Source organism: Canis aureus, chromosome 21, assembly GCF_053574225.1.
Source record: "Canis aureus isolate CA01 chromosome 21, VMU_Caureus_v.1.0, whole genome shotgun sequence".
NCBI classification, from domain to species: Eukaryota; Metazoa; Chordata; class Mammalia; order Carnivora; family Canidae; genus Canis; species Canis aureus.
In genome coordinates, this window is record NC_135631.1 from 21,640,102 (window position 1) to 21,659,257 (window position 19,156).

General features: G+C 37.1%; 1 protein-coding gene across 2 annotated transcripts in view; it reads right to left on the minus strand.

The window, feature by feature from the left end:
• The window catches only part of LOC144292738 (uncharacterized), a 96,754-nt gene that overhangs the window by 12,065 nt on the left and 65,533 nt on the right, over positions 1 to 19,156 (minus strand). The gene's annotated exons all lie outside the window — the stretch shown is intronic.

Below are 19,156 nucleotides of genomic sequence, written 5' to 3' on the forward strand. Positions count from 1 at the left end.
GTAGAATTTAGTGATTCATCAGTTTCATATAACACTCAGTGCTCATTACATCAAGTGCCCTCCTTAAAGCCTGTCACCCAATTACCCCATCCCTCTCACTCTGTTTTTACATGTTTTTAATCCTGGCACTCTCCAGACACTTCAGACTGCCTGTCAGAGTGGTCTAAGTTATCTCCCAAAGTATGAATTAATATTTCTATTGTACTTGATAACAAAGTGGCATATTTATTTTTTTAATTAAAAAAAAGATTTTATTGATTTATTTTAGAGAGAGAGCACAGGCATTTGAGGGGCAGAGGGAAAGGAGAGAGAGAATTCCAAGCACACTCCTCACCAAGGCCACATGCAGAGACCGACCAGGTGGGGCCTAAGATCATGACCTGAGCCAAAACCAAGAGTCAGAGGCTTAACTGACTGAGCCACCCACACACCCTGGCATAGATTTTTAATGATCTGCTCCCGACCCTATTTTTCACATGTAAGTCCTATCTTAGGCATGCAATTTTTCAAAAGGTCAAGTTTTTTTAGGAAAGTATTTATTACATTGTAGCAGAAATGTGTATATGTACATATATTCTTATTCCTCCCTTCTTTATTTCATGGTTCTGCACCTTGCTTTTATTACTTTTATCACAGATAATCCAAAGATCTCTCCACATTCATACTCAGAGATATTTTTTTTAATTTTTATTATTTATTTATGATAGTCACAGAGAGAGAGAGGGGGGGGGGGGGCAGAGACATAGGCAGAGGGAGAAGCAGGCTCCATGTACCGGGAGCCCGACGTGGGATTTGATCCCGGGTCTCCAGGATTGCGCCCTGGGCCAAGAGCAGGCACCAAACCGTTGTGCCACCCAGGGATCCCCATACTCAGAGATATTTTTTTTTTCTCAGAGATATTCATTCATTTTTACAACTGCATAGGGCTCCATTGTAACGATATATTATAGTTTCTTCAACTCCTTCCCTATTGATAGGTTGTTCCAATCTTTTGCTATTACAAGTAATGCCACAATGAATAACAATGTACATATATTTTTTTCTATTTGTGGAGGTGTCTTTAGCATAGATTCTAAAAAATGGGATTGTTAGTCAAAAGGTAAATCCATTTGTTATTTTGGCAGATATCAGATATTTCTAATTTTGTTAGCTTATATCATTTTCCTTGCTTACCACCAATGTCTGAGATTGCTTATTTCCCAACAGGCCTGCCATAGAGTATGTTGTCAAACTTTCAGATTTTCACCAATCTGTTAAGTGAGAAATGGTATCACAGTAAAATTTTGTTTTGCATTTTTTGTCATAAGTTAAGTTGAGAAAAATTTAGTATGTTTAAAACCATTTTTATTACCCTGTGGACTCTCTATTCCTGGCATTTGCCCATTATTCTATTGGGTGTTGGTTCCTTTCTTCTCAATGTCTAGGAGCTCTTTATGTAGAGGGGAAACATTAAATGATACCTTGTCAGATCAACCAAACCAGAAATAATCTCCACCTTTACAGTCCTTACAACACTTCTCACATACTCCCTTGTGTTATGTTTGCATTCATATTTTATCTCTTCTGCTAGATTATATTTATTCTCTCATAAAGTACTTTTGAGTGGATCAAATTTTGGTTTTAGCTATTGCTTGAAATGTGTAAATTATTAACAAGAACTTGGGAATTTGTCCTTACAGTTATTATTCTACATTTTTTGGAATTTATTTAGTTCCTTCTTTTCATTAACTCCTTTTTTTTTAAGATTTTATTTATTTATTCATGAGAGACACAGAGAGAGAGAGGCAGAGACACAGGCAGAGGGAGAAGCAGACTCCTCATGGGGAGCCCAATGTGGGACTTGATCCTGGAATACCAGGATCATGCCCTGAGCCGAAGGCAGACACTCAACCAGTGAGCCACCCAGGCGCTCTTGTCATTAACTCCTAACAACATTTTAGAGCTGAAAGTAATTCTGATACTCAAATTGCACAGGGCCAATTTTACTTATGAACAAAATTGGAAGAATCAGAAGTCAAAATTAGCAAACTGAAAACAGCATTGAGCTTAAAAGAAAATATAAAACACAGGATAGTTAGACATGTGCATAAGGATGGATTAACATTAGGAAATCTATTAACATTATCATGATAAAAATAAAATCATTATCATTTGATATTTGTTTAAAAATATTTGATAAAATTCCACACCCATTTATGATTTAGAAAAAGGGAAACCTCAGAGGGTGTGGGGGCCAGGGATGGCCCCAAAGAGTAGGAGGCAGAGGGGGAGCAAGTGTGTGTCCGTTACCACTGAGCACTCACGGCCAGAATCCAGAATCAGGAGCAGGACATTTGTAGGGATAGGCCCCAGAACAACGGGATTCAAAGAGGAACAAACAGGGCACCCCGGGTGGCTCAGTGGTTTAGAGCCGCCTTCGGCCCAGAGCGTAATCCTGGAGACCTGGGATCGAGTCCCACATCAGGCTTCCTGCGTGGAGCCTGCTTCTCCTTCTACCTGTGTCTCTGCCTCTCTCTGTGTGTCTCTCATGAATTAAAAAAAAAAAAAAAAAAAGGAACAAACAGTAAAAAAAAAAAAAAAAAAAGTCAACATGGAAAATGCCAGCTAGGAAAACGAAAAAAAGGATGAAGCAAGTTGCTAATAAAGGAGACTCCTTGGCCCTTCCTTTGAAAGCTGGTGAATATTGTGTGACCAGAGTAAACTGTAGGCGGTCCTGTGTTAGGCATGATATAGTGGGGCATGATTCAGAGACTTGGAGAGCCACAGACAAGGCTAAGAGAAGAGGATAGGAAAAGGATTGGGGAGGAGGTGAGACCGCAGATGGAGAAGCTCAGAGAAAAGCAATTCGGTCATAGTCAAGAGGCAGTTAGCACTGACCTTCCTCACCATAACCATCATGATATGTTTGCCTTATGCCTGGAATCCCAATATTTCCTCTGAGGTTAATAGGAAGACACACCTGCTTCCTAAACTTGCATGTTCTCCATGTATCTTTGTTGTAAACCTTTTGGTATTACACGTCTCTTGTGCGTCCTCTGTGACAAACTTCTAATTGAATGTTGTATTTTGACCCAATCTGTAAGATTCTGTCGGCAGGAGAGTTTTACCCTCCTGCATGGCAAGATGCTCATTATGTATTGTAAAGTTAATAAAGCAGTTTGTAAAAGTGAAATAGAGAGAGAAGAAAAAAGAAAAGGGAAACTAGGAACAGAAACTTCCTTGTTTAATAAAGACTATTTCCCTGAAATCTACAGCAGATAATTTTAAAGCACAGTAATGGTCACTTTCACTTCTACTGCTTAACACTGCACTGGAGGTCCCAGTTAATGCCAAACGAAATATAAATGTTGGAAAGTGAGACAAATCTTTCAATATTTGCAAACAAAATGATTTTTCTATCTAGAAGATACAAGTAAATCAATTGACAAACTGTTGGAAATAATGGTAAAATCCAGTAAGGTGGTCAAATAAAAGAGCAACAAAATTAAGAGTTCCCTATACTCCATCAGTAATGGATTAGAAAAATGTTGTAAATAATATCTTCATGATAGCAATAAAAACCGTGAAACAAACAAAAAAAAAAAAAAAAAAGGAAAAAAAAAACCCATGAAACATCCAGAAACAGCTCTTTTCCTGGTAACCTATGACCTCTGAATTACCTACTGCTGTGGTCAGTCTTATTTGATCTAGCAGCAATATATATTTTTAAGGATAATTATTTATTTGTTTATTTATTTATTTATTTATTTATTTATTTGAGACACACACACACAGAGGCAGAGACACAGGCAGAGGGAGAAGCAGGCTCCTTGTGGGGAGCCTGATGTGGGACTCGATCCCAGGACCCTGGGATCACGCCCTGAGCTGAAGGCAAGTGCTCAACGACTGAGATATCCAGGTGCTCCTCTACCAGCAACATTTGACAAAACATATCACTCCTCTGTTTGGGAAACATTTTTGTCACTTTACATTCCAAATACACTATTATACTCACATCTTGGTTTTGCCACTACCTCATTGATCAAAATTACATACATACACACAATATGTGTGCACATATACATATCTGTATACATATATAACACATATCAGCCAACATCATTCATAAGACAAATAATATTAACACATATATTTAAGTATTTTATTATTATGAATTTTGCCACTTGCAGTGTTTCCATGAATCCCCCAGGTGGCAGACAAATACAATTTCCACTTGATAAAACTAACTTGGTAAGAATGTTACTTTCTTATTGCAAAATCAGTAAGATTAATAAATTTCTTTTTTTTTTTTTTTTTTTTTTTTTTTTTTTTTAGATTAATAAATTTCAAATTAGAAATATTAATCAGAATTCTAGAGTACAGGCCAAGTGTATGATATGGAACTAATTGCTTATAACTTACATTAGGACATTATTAGGAGCATAAAATGGCAATTGTTAAATTGCTGAGCAGTCATTATAATCAGGCACTTTGGTAAATATATATATATATATTTTTTTTTTTTTTCCACCTGACCCGCCACCCTAAACTCTTCGAAATGTATCTGCTGGGTATGAAAGTTAATATTGGTCCTTTGGGAGCTGAAAAAAATCAGTTAAGCATCACTGATAATAAAGCAAAAGCTCTGTTAAGCAACCAATTGGGTTTTTAAAAATTCTTTAGAGATTTCCACCATTATTACTAATTTTAAACGCTTGTCAGTCAAGATTGGTCCTGAAAGGCTGAGTGTTGTATTTGATATAATTTACCCACTTGCTATAAATACGTTAAGTGTACTCTACATCCTCACACTCAACAGCTATATTTTTCTAATGTTTCAGTCTGCTTTTGACGTTTTGATGTATTTTATAAAATAGGGGCATGACTACAGCTAGGCAGAGGGATGGGCAAATAGTTTAAAGGCGTATGTGAGAAGGACACAAATATAACTGGGGCTTCATTTTTTACAGTATCAATAACACTACCAAGTAATGAATTCTCTATGTACATGATGAAAATGACTAGAAAGACTATTGAATCACCTTAAACTGTTAATTATACACATCTCTTACACATTTCCTAAATTTAATCAGACTCTACTGCTGGCATTTAAAATGATCTGAAAAGAAAAAAAAAGAGAGAGAGATAATGAGTTTAAAAACCATCTAGGCATTGTTAAATTATGTTCATTTTTCTAAATATTGAAAAAACTTTCTTAAATTAGTCAAGAACTAGAACTATATTGGCAAAAACTAAGATGGAAAAGAGGAGCCAATTATAATCTCATCACTTTGAAAAACAGTTTTTATTTCACATTGCCCCTTTTTGTATTCAGTCATATGCACATATTTTTCCCATTGTAGAAAACATTTGGTATATACAATTTTGATTTCTGTGAAGAGCTTTTTTTTTTTTTTTTTTAAATGTGGGGCCAGGGCACCTGAGTGGCTCAGTGGGTTAAGCATGTGCCTTCAGCTCTGGTCATGATCCTAGGGTCCTGGGATCCAGTCCTGTGTTAGGTTCCTTGATCACTGGGGAGTCTGCTTCTCCCTCTCCCTCTGCTGCTTCTCCTGCTTGTGCTGACTCTTTCTCTCTGTCAAATAAATAAATAAAATCTTTAAAAAAAATAAAAATAAAAATGTGGGGCCAGAGGATGCCTGGATAGCTTAGTTGATAGAGCATGAGACTCTTGATCTCATTGTTGTGGGTTCGAGCCTCACATTGGGTATAGAGATTTTTTTTTTCTTTTTCTTTTTTTTTATGATAGTCACACAGAGAGAGAGAGAGGCAGAGACATAGGCAGAGGGAGAAGCAGGCTCCATGCACCGGGAGCCCGACGTGGGATTCGATCCCGGGTCTCCAGGATCGCGCCCTGGCCCAAAGGCAGGCGCCAAACTGCTGCGCCACCCAGGGATCCCTAGAGATTTTTTAAAGATAAAATCTTTAAGAAAAAAAATTGGGGGCTGATATTAACTAGCATGGCATAGACTTTATACTGTCTCCAATTGCCTTTAAAGAGAAACTAAACACTTGTCAGGGACAGGCACCTGAGTCAGAATCTACTGTGTAGATAGACTCCCCACTGATGAATTAATCCAATCTCATCTAACGTACTTGAAAGGTTGGAGAAAGAAGAGAGACACCAGGAGAAGGAAGGACCATGTGGACTATGGTGTAATCAGTCTTTGAATTGTCTCAGTTATGAAATGGCTTAATAATTTTAAACCACACACGCCCTTACAGTTAACCCTCTGTTCCCTTAAGACTAAAAGAACTTCTGTTCTTTGTAACCTAGAGTGTGACACAACCACATTTTGATAAATTATCGATTAGTGTCTTGTTTCCTCTTTTTATTCTGTTTCGTCACCTTTTATGGGAGCTTGTTCACTGAATGATTCATTTGAAATAGAAACAATTTTTAAAAACAGATTTTACCAACTCTGAAAGCAACTTGATATTACATTAAATAAAGAATATTTTAGAACTTTGCTTCCACAGTTTCATTATTATTCTCTATTCTGAAATTGTATAAAAGATGTATTCATTTTCTGGGAGAAAAATCTACAATCTCCATAAATTTACATTATTTAAAATGCCATGTTTTCAGGACATGAATTTGGCCCACAAAAGACTCTCAGTAAAATATGTATGGCTCATAATCTTCAGTGAAATAATATTCTGCACAATAGTACAATACTACCACTATACTCTGTGTGGTGCTTTCCATCCAAAGACTCTCCTAAATTCCTTTTATGAGGCAACACATACTTAGACTCTATGGTGGTCATTTCATTGTTTACTGGTAATAGTACACAGAAGGATGGAATGTGCTATCCCTGGCACGAAGAGTTCTGCTGGAAGTTTAGAGAGAATAAAACGTCTTCATACTTCAGTGACTACAGAGAAAACACTTGTGGAAAAGAGCAAAGTTCCAAGAAGTATATATTTATTAGATCTGTGCTGGTTAGTTGGAACTCTTTGTCAATGAGATCATGGTTTTAATCCCAACGTGGCTCATTTATCTTTCCTAGCACCCTTAATCACAGCATGCACCCCTCGCCCCAGCCAACTGCTCGACAATGTCTCTTCTTTATCCAAAGGGGGGCCTGTTAAGAGAACAAAATAATCTGTGCAAATGCACCACTATAATTGGAGAAATAATTTAAAATGTCCAGTTGACAATGGATTAATAGTTATCATTTTCATCTAGACACATTGTAGTCATATAGAAAGGCACCGCCTATATGTACACAAACAATTCTTAAATTATCTAGATGACAATTAATTGATCCATCTTAATAGTGACAGGATTTAAAAAAAATAGTGACAGGATTTCCTGAGTGTGTTTCATTGAGTATCAATGTACAGATAGAGCCTTGTTTATTCTTTTTTAAATTTTATAGTTGGAAGTTCATACTTTTGACCATTGAGATATGGCATTTGTCTCTCTGTGTCTGACTTATTTCATTTAGTATATGTCCTCAAGTTCCATTCATGTTGTAATAAATGGCAGAATTTCCTTCTTTTTTAAGCAGAATTTTATAACTATATATACAATTTTATAACTACAAACTTACAATATGCATTTTACAATACATACAATGCAATATGTATTTTATTTAACTATATACAATATAAATAGTATATATATTTCTAAAATTCAGGCATATCTATATATTTTAGAATATGTTTATATATACATATAAACATTTATATATTACATTTACATATATACATTTATATGTTCTATATTTTTTATATTTATATATATCACATCCTTTTTATTTAAATTCAATTAATTAACATGTAATGTGTTATTGGTTTCAGAGGTAGAGGTCAGTGATTCATAATACCCAGCACTACCCAGCACTTATTACATTCCATGCCCTCCTTAATGTCTATTACTTAATTACCCCATCTCCCCACACTCTCACCCCAGTGACCCTCAGTTTGTTTCCTACGATTAAGAATCTCTTATGGTTTGTTTCCCTTTCTGATTTCATCTTGTTTTATTTTTTCCTCTCTTCCATGATCCTCTGTTTTGTTTCCTAAATTCCACATGTGAGTATATTACATCTTCTTTATCTATTCATCTATCATTGGACATTTAGGTTGTTTTCATGTCTTGTCTATTGTAAATAATGCCACAGTGTACATGGGGTTGCAGATATCTTTTCAAATTAGTGTTTGTGTTTGCTTCAAATAAATACCCAGAAGTAGAATTGCTGGATCATATGATAGTTCCATTTTTAATTTTTTTGGAACCTTCATGCTGTTTTCCATAGTGGCTGTACAAATTTATATTCCCACCAACAGTACATAAAGCTTTCCTTTTCTCCACATCCTTGCCAAAGCTTATTATTTCTTGTCTTTTTGATAATAACCATTCTAACAAGTGTGAGGTTATAATCTCATTGTGGTTTTGATTTGCATTTTCCTATGATTAGTGATGTTGGATACCTTTTCATGTACCTATTGGCCATCTGTATGCCTTTTTGGGAAAAAATGTCTGATTGGATCCTCTGCCTATTTAATTTAATTTTATTTATCTATTTTGGCCATTTTGAAATCAGATTATTTGTCTTTTGCCATTGAGTTGTATGAGTTCTTCATATATTTTGGATATTAGCCTCTTATCAGATATATCATTATCAAAGATCTCTGATTCTGTAGGTTGCCTTTTCATTTTGCCGATAGTTTCTATTGCTGTGCAGAAGCTTTTTAGTTTGATGTAGTCCCATTTGTTGATTTTTGCTCTTGTTGCCAGTAGAGTCTTAATAAAATTAAGGAAACAAAGGGTTTTAAAAGATTAAAAATCTGAGCATTCGGTTTTTTACCAAAATTACTTATTTGAGGGGCACCTGGCTGGGTCAGTCAGGTAGAGCATGTGACTCTTGCTCTCGGGATTATGAGTTTGGGGTCATTAATTCAAGCTCCATGTTGGATGTAGAGATTACTTGAAAAAAAATAAACAATGTAAAAAAGCCCACCATAAACGATACCTTATTTTAAAAAATCATTGAGGGGCCAGGGTGACTCAATGATTGAGCATCTGCTTTTGGCTCAGGTCATGATCCTGGGGCTCTGGGGATTGAGTCCCACAACGGGCTCCCTGCAGGAAGCCTACATCTTCCTCTGCCTATGTTTCTGCCTTTCTCTGTGTGTGTCTCTCATGAATAAATAAAATCTTTTTTTAAAACATCATTGATTTGAAGCACACCAAACCAATAGTAGCAGAAAAAAAATAGTGATGATTATCACTCCTTTGACTACCTTAGTCACACAATTTATGGTAAAATAATTTGGGATCACCTGCGTATCAGAAAGGACGAGACATATCCCTTACACCTATTGTTGAACTAGAGCTATGTGAAAATTTGGTTAATAATGATTACTGTAGTATTATTCAACAATAAGCCAAAGTGTGGGGGTTTTTAGTAAGACACTCAATCATGAATTAAGTATGAATTCATGAAATGCCAATACATTTTCTCTAGTAGAGTGAAATCTTTAAAAGAAATCCACTGGGGCACCTGGGCGGCTCAAATGGTTGAGCAGCAGACTTTGTTTGGGCTCAGGTCATGATCTCAGGGTCCTGCAACCAAGCCTGCCTTGGGCTCTGCTCAGCAGAGAGTCGGCTTCAGGATTCTCTCTCCCTCTATCTCTGCCACCTCCACTATAAATCAATCAATCAATCAATCAATCTTTTAAAAAATTCACTATGGGGGCTAATTAAAGAAGTGCACAATTTTTAAAAATGACCAACCAACCAGGTTTTTTTTTTTTTAAGATTTTATTTATTTATTTATGAGAGACACACACACACAGAGGCAGAGACATAGGAGAGGGAGAAGCAGGCTCCCTGGGGGACTCCCTGGGGGAAGAGTCCCTGATGTGGGACTCATCGCAACCTGAGCTAAAGGCAGACACTCAAGCACTGAGCCACCTAGGTGTCCCAATCTAACCAGTTCTAGAGGAAGTTTCTCATTTTGGAATCAAATTTTTTTGTGTAAGTGTATATTGACATAAAAGACGTACAAAGTGTCACTGTATGAGTCTAACCTATAAAACAATTGGTCTTGGTATTTTGGGACTCTAAGTCTTGTGATGGATGAACATTTTGGGGACAGCTTCTTTTGTCCTCCTACTCCTATTTGCATCATGGACCACTGCTATGGCTCTTTTTAGAAAGGAGAAGTAGTTTTTTCTTCCTCTTGCAACATGGAATTTCCATATACCCAATCCTTCACTATGTCTGAAGATGTCAGAATTGTTTTAAAAGTCTCATATTTAAATGTTTAATCCACAACTACTAAGATCTTCTTCTGTACTTCCAATCTTCTGTATACTGTGATTCAAAGATAAGTCAGGATATAGTCTCTACCTTCCAGAAACTCAATATTGGTTAAATGTCTGATTACTAAATTCCCTTAAAAAGTATAAACACATTCTAGACTTCACTTTAATAAAAGTATTTTTAAAATTTTAAAAAAGATTTTATTTATTTATTCATGAGAGACACAGAATGAGAGAGAGAGAGAGAGAGAGAGAAAGAGGCATAGACACAGGCAGAGGGAGAAGCAGGCTCCCCACAAAGAGCCTGATGCGGGACTCGATCCCAGACCCCGGAATCATGCCCTGAGCCAAACGCAGATGCTCAACCGCTGAGCCACTCAGGCATCCCTAATGAAAGTATTTAAACATTAGGATGCAACTATGAGAATGATGTCAGGAACTCACTGACAATGTTAGACTTATTAAATATGAAGCTGTCAATTATCCCCAAATTGACCTATAGTTTCAAGACAATTACCATCAAAATATAGCAGAATTTTTTAAAGATATTGATGAGCCGCTTCTAACATTTATATAGACAAAGTTGAAGGTCTTAAACTACCTGCTTTCAAGACTTATTAAGACAGCCCAATACTGACAAAAGTATAGACGTATACACCGTGGGGAAAAAAAAGAGTCCAGAAATAAATTCATACAAGTTTTGACCAAAGGTAATTCAATGGAGAAAGGATAGAATTTTCAGCATATGGTATTAGAACAATTGGGACACCTATGGTACAGAAAACTAAATCTCAACCTATACCTTATACCTTATACAAAATTAATTCAGAATAGATCACAGACTTCTAAATAAAACTATAAAACTTTTGGAAAAAAAACAAAGAAGAATTTCTTTTTTATCTTGGATTAGGCAAAGAGTTTTTTTTTTTACTTTTTATTTTTTAAAGATTTATTTATTTATGATAGACAGAGAGAGAGAGAGAGGCAGAGACACAGGAGGAGGGAGAAGCAGGCTCCATGCCAGGAGCCCGACGCGGGACTTGATCCCGGGACCCCAGGATCGTGCCCTGGGCCAAAGGCAGGCGCTAAACCGCTGAGCCACCCAGGGATCCCAGGCAAAGAGTTTTTAGACGTGATGCCCAAAGCATATTTAATCCATAGAGGAAAATGTTGATAAATTGGACTTCATCAAAGTTAAAAATATTTTTTTAATTAATTAATTAATTAATTAATTAATTAATTATGACACAGAGAGAGAGCCAGAGACAGAGGCAGAGGGAGAAGCAGGCTCTACGCGGGGAGCTCAATGCGGGACTCAATCCCAGGACCCCGGGATCACAACCCAAGCCAAAGGCAGACGCTCAACCACTGAGCCACCCAGGTGGCCCAAGATTTGCTTTTTGGAAGACATCATTAAAGGAATAAAAAGTCACAAACTGGGAGAAAATATTTACAAATCACATATCTGACAAGAGTTGTATCTAGAATGTGTAAAGAACTCTTGAAACTTAATCAGGACACAACACAATTTTAAAAAATGAGCCAAAGTTTGAACAGTCACTTGACCCAAGAGCATAAACAGATGGCAAATAAGCACATGGAAAGATGCTCAAGTTCATTAGTCTTAAGGAAAGGCAAATTGAAACCATGGTAGGATATGGCTGCAAACCTATTGAATGGCAAAACAACACCACCTGATAATACCAAATGCTGACGAGGTTGCAAAGTAGCTGGAACTCTTATACAATGCTGGTAGAAATGTAAAATGGTACAGACAGGATGCCTGGGTGGCTCCGCGGTTGAGTGTCTGCCTTGGGCTCAGGGCGTGATCCCAGAGTCCTGGGATGGAGTCCCATATCGGGCTCTCTGCATGGAGCCTGCTTCTCCCTCTGCCTGTGTCTCTGCCTTCTCTCTGTGTCTCTCGAGAATAAATAAATAAAATCTTAAAAAGTAATAATAATAAAGTAAAATGGTACGGACACTTCCTAAAACAGCTTGGCAATTCTTTATAAAGCTAAATATGGGACTCCTGGGTGGCTCAGCAGTTGAGGGCCTCCTTTTGGCTCAGGGTGTGATTCCAGAGTCCCAGGATCAAGTCCTGTGTCAAGCTCCGGCATGGAGCCTGCTTCTCCCTCTGCCTGTGTCTCTGCCTCTCTCTGTCTCTCATGAATAAATAAATAAATCTTTAAAATAAATAAAACTAAATATGTATACTTGCCATATGACCCAGCAATCCCACTCATAAATGTTTTCCCCAAGGTAAATAAAAATTATCCTCACAAAAAACCCACACAAATGTTTATAGCAACTTTATTCATCATCTCAAAAGACTAGAAACAAACCAGATGTCCATCAGTTGGTGTTGAAGAAATGAACTATAGAGCATCTATATCAAAGAAATGCCATTAGGCAACTAAAAGGACAGCTATTGATATAGAGAACAGTGTGGATGAATCTCAGCTACAGTATGTTTAGTGATGGAAGCCAGACTCAAAAAGACCACACAGTGATTGATTGCATTTAGATGACATTCTGGAAAAGGAAAAACTCTTCGGGTGGAGACCAGATGGGTGATTGCCAGTTAATTTCACCAGGCTGTTGTGGAAAATTCTAAACTTGTATGATCTTCCTTGTCTCTTTTGCTGAATACCCCTTGTCTCCAAATTTAGAATGCTCTGTGTCTCAGTTCGTGGAATTTTTCTATCACAGACTTTTCTTTGGTGATCACATTCAGTTCCATAGTTTCAAATACCAGCTATATGCTGACTCCCAAATCCAGGCAATACCTTTATTCTGCCCTCCAGACTAATTAAACCACTGCCTATGTGACACTTCCACTTAGGAAGCTCATAGTACCTCAAACTTAACATGTCCAAAACAGAGCTTCTGATCATATTCCACAAACTCTATCTTCTCGTAGGCTTTACTGTGTCAGAGGATGGCACTAAATCTGTCCAATTGCTTAGGCCAAAAATAGTTCCATCATCCTTGACCTCTCTCTCTTGCACCCTATCCTAGCATCGATTCTAGTAAATTTAATCTTCAAAAAACAAACAAAAACTAGAAAAAATAAAATCTGAGCACTTCTCTCAACCTCTACTGCCCCCACTCTGCTACAGGCCACGATCGTGTCTCACCATGATCACTGGGATTGCCTTCTAACTGGTCTCCCCACTTCTGCCCTTGACCCCCATGTCAGTTCTCTGAGAAACAGATCAAGACATGATTAAATGTACAAGAAATTTATCATGGGTGCCTGGGTAGCTCAGTCTGTTAAGCATCTGCTTTGGGCTCAGGTCTCAGAGTCCTGGGATTGAATCCCAAGTTGGGCTCCCTGCTCGGCCACTCCCCCTGCTTGTGCGCACTCTCTCTCTCTCTCTCTCTCTGTTAAATAAATAAATAAAATCTTAAAAAAAAAAAAAAGCAAGAAATTTATCATGGGAAACCTTTGTGGGAGAAAATGAGGAGGGAGTTAGGAGAGGCTAGAAGAGCTGTCAGACTGTGATGTAAGTTTTGGTCCAGATGAAGAGAAGGAAGATTATAGTAAACAATCTTAGGCTGCTGTGCAGTTCACTCATCTTTCAGAGGAGTCCTGTGATTCTTGGGAAGGGGCCTGCCTTATTATCCCTACTATGCTCAGTCGTTGGCTAAAGGCAGCCAGTGCAAAACGGCTTTAAAACACCACAGCTGTGGCCCTCAATCAATTATGCAGCAAGACATTGAGACTATTTTCCAGTAGCTACCATATCCCCTTCGGTCTATTCACTATATAATTGTCAGAGTGATCCTGCTAACACGTAGCCAGATCATTTCACTCTACTGCTCAAAACCTTTCTAATCACTTCCCATCTAATTTAGAATTATACCAAACTCCAAACATGGGCCACATACTACTTATAAAGAGGTGAGATCAATAGGTCCTCAACTTCTAAACTGAAACATTTGTGACAAGTATGGGGTAGTCTGACCTGGTGGTGTCCTGTGACCAGATTTGGTAACAGAATGTCAGATGTTGGCTTCTTAGAAAAAGTACAATTTGACTTCTCTGGAATCCTGTGATATGTTAGACCATCTTCTCAGAGTGTTAGGTCATAGGATATACAGGGGATTGTATCAACATGCAACACATTCGCTTTTCCAATGAGAGAATAAGGAAAGTATGCATGCTTGAGGTTTTCTTGAAGAAGTATCCAAAGATTCATCTACGTCCAGGGACTTGTGAGGCTGTAAGTAGATTGGAATTTCTCTCCTGGTTTCCTACTAAACAATTTGACTAACTCTGTTTTCTATTTGTTACTCCTGGAGGATATAGATGACTCTTCCTGGAATTAATGTACAAGTAAAAGGAACAAGGGCTCCTTGGAGAAATGGTCAATTCCAAATCTGGGACAGAAAAAGACAAGGAAGTGCTGAGAAACTAAGGGGACACTGAGCCAGCTTGAAGGGGATCCCACAGGTCAAATACTGGTGGGTTTGAGCAACAAAGTAAATAATACTAGGGATGGGTTATAACTCATTGATTGACAAAAAAGAAGCTATAAGTTCTTATTACTATAGAAAAATCATCATTTTATAGACCCTGTAATAAGTGATTCATAAAGGAATCATCAATAAATAAATATAAAGTTATTATGTGAGATACTGATGGGGAACGTGATATTCATACAGTCTCTACAGAATACTTCCTAATTACAAAGGGAAAAGATCTTTCCCTCAGAGAAATTCAAGAGGACCTTAACAAAATGAACAAAGTTAACTAACACCAGGGATGAAGCAACTGTAAGACACCCCCCACCCCCTGCCCCAAGGCTTGATGATTTTTATTGGAAGCACACGGAAAACTTTAAAAAGCTGTTATTCTCACAGTTACAGTTTATTTTAGCAAAGGGATATAGATTAACATCAGCAGAGTGAAAAGGAGCATGGGGCAAAGTCTGGGAGAAACTAGGAATAAGCTTCCAGTTGTCTCCTCAGTGGGGTCACATGGACAGCGCTCAGTTCTCCCAGCAACCATGTGTGACCGTATGAAGTGAGGTGTTGGCAACCAAAGAAGCTAACCCAAGCCTTTGTGTCCAGGGTTTTATTGGGGGCCAGTTAGAGAGGCATGTATCACCATGTGACTGACCTTAGGTACCCAGTCACCGGATTCCAGAGGTCAAACTGATGCAGAATGGACCAGGGCCTGAGGCATACGAAAAGGTATTCACCATAAATCAAATTACTAGCATAAATTATCTGGTCAAACTAATACAGGATAACTCAAGGCCCAAGGCATACAAAAACACTTTTTTTTTTTTTTTTTCAGGCAGGATATTCCAAGGGCTCAGAGGTTATCTCTCAGGAGGAGCCGGTCAAGGTCCAATCCTTGCTTTGGAATGTGCGGAGTCTGAGCCTGCTGAGTTAACCCTTTATGGCATACTACCTAATAAGAAAAGGGCACAAACCAACAATATAGTACCTGCCAAATCATTTTTAAGTGTACAATTTAGTAATGTTAAATATATTCGCATTGTTGTGCAACAGACCTACAGCTTTTCATGTTGCAAAATTGAAACTTCACACCCATTAAGCTCCAATTTTTCCTTTCTCTTTCCCCAGCCCTTGATAACCACTTTTCTACTTCCTACTACTAGATTTTGAGTACTTAGGTACCTCTTATAAGTGGAATCATATAACATTTGTCCTTTTGTGACTGGCTGATTTCACTAGTATAATGTCCTTGAGATTCATCCATGTTGTAGTATATAACAGGATTTCCTTCTTTAAAGCTGCATAATCTTCTACAGTGTGTATATATCACATTTTCTTTATCCATTTATCCACTGATGGACATTTGGGTTGCTTTCACCTCTTGGCTAGTATGATAGTGCTGCACTGAAAGTGAGTGTGCAAGTATCTCTTTGAGATTCTGCTTTGAATTCTTTTGAATTCCCAGAAGTGGGATTGCCAGATCATATGATAATTCCTTTTTTTAAAAAAAATTTCGACTCCAATGCAGGGCTTGAACTCACGACCTCAAGATCAAGACCAGAGCTAAGATCAAGAGTTAGACAGATGCTTAAGCAACTGAGCCACCCAGACAGCCCTTGGCAATTCTATTTTTGATTTGTTAAGGAATCTCCATACCGTTTTTCATAATGACTTACCATTTTACATTCCCATCAACAGTGTACAAGGATTCCAATTTCTCCATATCCTCACCAACACTTGTTATTTTTTGTTATTTTGATAGTGGTCATATCTCATTGTGGTTTTGATTTGCATGACTCTTATGATAAGAAATGTTAAGTATCTGTTCATATATTTGTTGGCCATTTGTATATCTTCTTTGGAGAAGTGTCTGTTGAAGTCCTTTGCCTATTTTCAATCAGAGATTATCTGTTTTTATTGTTGTTGAGTTTTAAGAGTTCCTTTCATATTCTGGATATTAACCTCTTATCAGATACATGATTTGCAAACATTTTCTCCCTTTCTATAGGCTGATTTTTCACTATGTTTATTGTTTCCTTTGATGCACAGAAGTTTTACAGTTTGATGTAGTCCCATTGTTTATATTTGCTTTGTTGCCTATGCTTTTTGTGTCATATCCAAAGAATCATTGCCAAATCCAATGTCCTGAAGTTTTCTCCCTGTGTTTTCTCCTAGAAGATTTGTAGTTTCAGGTCTTATATTTAGGTTTTTAATCCATTTGGGGTTAATTTGCATATGGTGTCTGTATAGGATCCAACTTCATTATTTTGCGCATGGATATCCAGATAGCTATTGGCTTTTAAAATTCTTTTTACTGGGATCCCTGGGTGACTCAGCGGTTTAGCGCCTGCCTTTGGCCCAGGGCGCCATCCTGGGGTGCCAGGATCGGATCCCGCGTTGGGGTCCTGGCATGGAGCCTGCTTCTCCCTCTGCCTTTCTCTCTCTCTGTCTATCATAAATAAATAAATCTTTAAAAATTCTTTTTACTGAATGCCTGGCAAAGATCTTATTATAATGTCATAATATGCTGGTTACTGAGGGCATTTTCTTTTTTGGTTTTTCAGTTTAACTTAAGAGGAAAAGTTATCTCAGTTTGATTATATAAAAGAAATGTGTGAGTTTTCTCTAAAAATATATTTGAATATATAAGCAACAAGTACAATCATATATATCTTATAAATGTGTAAAAGGAAAAAACCTGAGAAACTTTAATAGCACTCAGTAAATGCTAATATAGAAAAGTCAATTGGATAGAAAGAACAATAATAATAGGAAGAAAGCAATTTATTAGTTAATTTGCTTTCCAAAACATACCCTGTATTAAGAAGGCTTTGCTTAGAAAAGCAACATGGAAAACAAACTCAAGTGCTAAGTATTCTCTGGAAAAAAAATAGGTGAGTGTCCAAGGTAATATGATAGTGAAAGATGGGACAAAACAAGAGGCATTTGGATTAATTTAATTAGTGTCCTATTGAATTTAAGAATGTAGTGTCCTGCACATGCACAGACATAGATCAATAGCAGATTTAGGGAAGCACCATTAGACTGCACCTGTTGGAGTCCTCAATGAATCCAGTCCTTGTTTAAGGCCTCCAGTTGGAGCTGACAGTTGTTGTAGGGATTAAATTATTTAAAGCCTTCAGCTGGCTAGTGTAGGCAAGCAGTAGCTTAGAAAACACTTAATCTATTTTTTAAAATCTGTTCCTAAGTTTGCTTTGCTTAGGCTGTAAGACTACATGCACCACCCACCTGCCACATTCTGGAATCTTTTTGTCAGAGAGAGTAAATTTATCCAAGAAAAAAAAAAAAAAGATCTTTAAAGGATATCTACATTTTAATATAATATGCTTATTTGGAGCATAATTTATTTGCAATAAAGATTTTGCTAAGCAACCAAAACTCATTGATTAAACTTATTTTCAAAAGAGAATTACCAAATTACTTATTTCAAGAATGATCTTTTAAAGTTTTATTTTTAATTATAGGTAGAGCGGCTTTTGGTAACAAACAATGCATGGCCCCTTTCAACAGGATCATTTTTAAAAGGCAGCTCCATATATATTAAGTAATTTGGTGGTCCATTACAATATATTAACTTCTTTTTAGAACATTAGCATTCCTTAATAAACTGCAATGTGCCTTGAAGTGACCTAACAAGGAGTTTGGATAAAACCTTCTGGATAATTCTGAGGCAGAGGATTTAGTAGGCAAACCTCTTATATGTAATTAATCATTACCTGGAGGCCCAGTGTATCTTTTTCACTGATGAAACCTGCAAATATCTTCTTTCGTACTAGAAATTTTTAGTCCAGTTTGGGTCTCTATCATTTGTTAGGTGCATAATAGATGAAATTAATACACTTCCAAAATAAAGAACTATGTTTCTGATGTTATTCACTATCTGAAGTTCTTTCTTGGCTGTCCCTAAAATGACAAAACTGTTATTTCTTCAAATTGCTGGATATGGAATAAAATCACTATAGTGGGCATATACTCTTATTTTCCTGAAATTTGTATACAGAGTTTTTGAAACAGACAAAACCCAGTGGAATAGGAATAAAGTATTGAATGTAAAAGTCTAAGCTCTTTAGATTACACGTCTCAAGATCTCTTACTTGTAGAGTTAATACATTTTGTCACCTTCTTTCTTTTCCTCTATAGAACTTTTCATTATTTTTAGAAGCTCATTTTGAGCATGATAAGTTGAAGGCCAAAATTTAGATGTATAGCAGAGGAAGAAAATCAATTTAGGACAAACTGCCTCTTAAATGGAGAATATAAATAAAGCTATTCTAGTGTAATTTCTTATTTGGCTGCAAGTATTGCCCCCCCCACCCCGAAGGAAAGTGGAATATGATTTCAAGCCAAATGGTGGCAGCCTTTGGAGAATCAACTTGGGCAAATCAAACCG